Source organism: Mus caroli, unplaced genomic scaffold, assembly GCF_978045245.1.
Source record: "Mus caroli unplaced genomic scaffold, Mus_caroli_1 scaffold_14, whole genome shotgun sequence".
Taxonomy (NCBI): Eukaryota; Metazoa; Chordata; class Mammalia; order Rodentia; family Muridae; genus Mus; species Mus caroli.
This window is the reverse complement of record NW_028227269.1, coordinates 78439574-78443372: the sequence shown is the minus strand read 5'-3', so window position 1 is coordinate 78443372 and position 3799 is coordinate 78439574. Positions and strand designations below refer to the sequence as shown.

The 3799-nt window shown below is 45.1% G+C and overlaps 1 pseudogene; it reads left to right on the top strand.

Moving 5' to 3' along the window:
* Window positions 1–2742: 2742 nt before the first annotated feature.
* LOC110306554 (large ribosomal subunit protein eL20 pseudogene) lies at window positions 2743–3345 on the top strand (annotated as a pseudogene).
* Window positions 3346–3799: the final 454 nt, after the last annotated feature.

Genomic DNA, 3799 nt, shown 5'->3' with positions numbered 1-3799 from the left:
GGGAGTTACATGACACTCCGTGGCGAGTGATGCTGGCAGTCTAAGAAATACTTAGTTCAGAGCCCGAGGCCACTGTGGTTTACTGAAGCTCCATTTCATCTGGGCTAGAGGTGAATGCTTCCCTCCCGAGACCCCAGCAGGCGGGGGATGTAGCAAAGTTCAAGGAACAGTCGCTTCCACCGAGGCTGAGTGTTTGGCACACACAGCCTGACAACGCACTAAAAGACAGTCCAGGTCCAGGACCAGCATCAGCGGGCAGGGCAAGGCAGACTGAAGGAGTGGCCTGAGGGGAGAGGCTATGTCCTTGGATCCTTGCTCCTTCCTAATGATGGTTTGTAGTGGCACCATTAACCCTTCAAATGCTGTCATTGCGAGTCCTACAGTTACCTGACACCACATGTAATTAAAACCTGTTTGTAGTTAACTTTTCTTTTTATGACCTCATAGCTGTCTGTAAGGCCTCCATCCTGGGTCACCTTATTTTCAGAGAGAAACCCAGAGGTATGCTGAGGGGGAGAGAGAGAGAGAGAGAGAGAGAGAGAGAGAGAGAGAGAGAGAGAGAGAGAGAGAGAGAGAGAATAAAGAAATGTAACTTAAAAATGGAAAGAGGTTTGATGCCATAGCTCATATAGTTCATAGTGCATAGTTCCCAGACCTTAATATCTCAGATAAGTTTGATATAGGTATTAGTGAAAAAAATTAAATCCGGGGTGGGGAGGTGCCTTGGTCTATAGAGTGCTTGCCATGTAAACCTGAGGACTTGGGTTTGGATTCCCAGCACCCAAGTAAAAAGCTGGGCATGATTAGTAGCACCTGTAGTCCTGCTACTTGGGAGGCGGAGATAGGGAGGATAAAACATAAGGCTTGCTGGCCAACGGTCTAGCCAATCAATGAGCTCCAGGCTCAACTAGAGGCTGTTTCAGAACAAAGAGAGAAGGGATTGAAGAAGACACTTGATGCTGGTCTCTGTCCTTGACATATTGACATACATGTGTACCCATGTACATGCACACATGAACATGTATGCACACATGTATAACTCCCGTCTCTCTCACACACACAGACACACACAGAGTAAATCAATACACAAATAATTGAATGCCTACCTTGTGAAAGGCAGTCCTGGGCAACTTAGTGCTAAAGAGAGAGACAGAGGGACACTAACTATTTCAAGATAAATATGTAAATAGGATGTAAATAAGGCTTGAGAATACAGCTCAGTCCCTTAAGTACTTGCTAAGCATTAGGAGCTAAGTTTGGGTTCTAGCACTTATGTAAAAAAGCCAGGATGGCCTGTATAAATACAAGTATGCTCGTGCAGACAGGGAGGTGGCTGGATCCCAGGAGCTTGCTGGTCAGCCAGCCTAGTCTAGTCAGCAATCTCTAAGTCCCAGTAAAAGACTCTGACTCAGCAAGACAAAGTGGATAGCTACTGAGAAATGACACCAGAGGTTGACTTCTGGCCTCCACACGCATGTAAAAGCATATACATACAAATACATACACTCACATCCATGTGCGTGCACACTATACACACACACACACACACACACACACACACATATATATATATATAGTGGGCAGATACTCAGTAGTAAGGCATTTGCATAATATGTAAGTCCCTGGATTCAATCCCCAGTACTAAAATAAAGCCACTAAGTTTTAGGAAACCATAGAACTAGACAGATGGAATTAGACAGGTGAAGAGAGGCTAATGACCAAAGTTCCATTGCATAGAGGATAGAAGAATAAAGAACAAGCACCAGTCATTGGGTTTAACGCACAGGAGAGAAGACAGTGGGCAGGCACAGTAGGAAGGCAGTGTTTGTTGGATCACCATTGTGATTATCTGGAGATGAAAATAGACCATAATAACCATTTGAGTGGAGAGTAGAGTTGGCTAATGGGAGTTCTGTGCATATATATCCAAATAAAGAATTAAACTCAGTCGTCAAGATATTCAGGCTTGATCCCATTAACTATGTCTTTTGAGAGTTAGCCAACTGATAGCCTTTAGTCATCTTTATATTTATAAAGGCCTTTCTCCAAAGAATTCAATGCCCTCTCCCAGGATCCTTTAGGGGTAAGTTGGTGGAAGATACTACACATGGACACTGCTGAAGGATGAGAATGCCACTGTCAATCAAAGCCACCAGGTGTCTGTAGTGAGGGCCCCACCCTCTGTGACTGGGTCATTCCAAATCACCCACAGCTTACTAATATTCCTGCTCTCCTTGATGACCTTGTCCATCTGTGGCTATAGCATCTGATGCTTCAGTAGGTAGCTGCAGGATAGAGGAATCCTGGAACTTCCGTATGCTTGGTGTTGGACCACAAAGAGACCCCAACATCTATCTTACTTCTGTTTAGATTATCTATCTATCTATCTATCTATCTATCTATCTATCTATCTATCTATCTATCTATGTATCTATCAATGTATCTATCTATCTATCTATCTATCTATCTATCTATCTATCTATCTATCTATTTATCTATCTATCTATCTATCGGTTTTTTGCGGCAGGTTTCCTCTGTGTGGCCTAGGTTGTCTTGGAACTCAATCTGTAGACCAGGCTGACCTCAAATTCAGAGATCCTCCTGCCTCTGCCTCCTGAGTGCTGGGATTAAAGGCAAGTACCACCATCATCTAGCTCTGATAATTTATTTACTATAAGCAAATGCTGAGATCAAGGATTAGGCCAGCCTTTTATGACAGGCAGTGAATGAGCATGCAGTGCCATGAAGGCATCGGGCATGCTTTGAGAGTCCAAGGTGGTGGGGTTGGCAAAATGCCACATATCACCACTGTACCGTATGTGAATCTTTACACCCAACCATGTGGTGGCCAAGTCCCTCTTCTGGTAGTTTGTGTTGCAGCTGAAGAAGATGAAGAAGTCATCCGGGGAGATTGTGTACTGCGGGCAGGTGTTTGAGAAGTCACCCCTGCTCGTGAAGAGCTTCAGCATCTGGCTGCACTACGACCCCTGCAGTGGCACACACAACATGTGCCGGAAGTACTGGGACCTGACCACTGCTGGCGCAGTCACACAGTGCTACTTCAACATGAGTGTCCGACACCGTGCCCGCACACTCTCCATCCATATCATGAAGGTGGAAGAGATTGCAGCTGGCCAGTGCCGCCAGCCAGCTGTCAAGCAGTTCCATGACTTCAAGATCAAATTCCCACTGCCCCACCACACAAGTCAGCACAAGCCAAGAGGCTCAACACCTTCTTCTAGACACAGAGACCCACTGAATAAAACTTCAAACTGTCAAATATGTATATCAAGCCAAGAAAACAGGCAATTGCCCAGGTTGCGATCTGCAGGAACCTTTTCTTAAGACCTTCTCCAGAGCTGTTCAGTAGTACCCCGATCCTGTGCAGGACCCAGCCATGTGCTCAGAAGTCAAACTCCTTCTAAATGCAGAGAATATCAGGGCATACCACAAAGATGAGATCTGAGAGATGGCTTAGTAGGTAAATGTTTTGCCTTACAATATCCAGGACCGGTGTTTGATCCTCAGTACCAGAAAACCAAACCAAACCAAACCAAACCAAACCACGATCCAGGCATAGTATCACATGCTTGTAGTCCCAGCATTAGGGAGGTAGACACAGGTAGATACCTGTGGCTCACTGGGCAGCCAGGTGAGACTAATTGGTGAGCTTTAGCCTAGTGAGAAGCCCTGTCTCAAAATAAGGTGGATGGTATTTCTGAGACTATCCTCTGGCCTCTATGTACCATATTCATGTATGTAAACATGCATCTGAACACACATGTATACCTGCATGTTA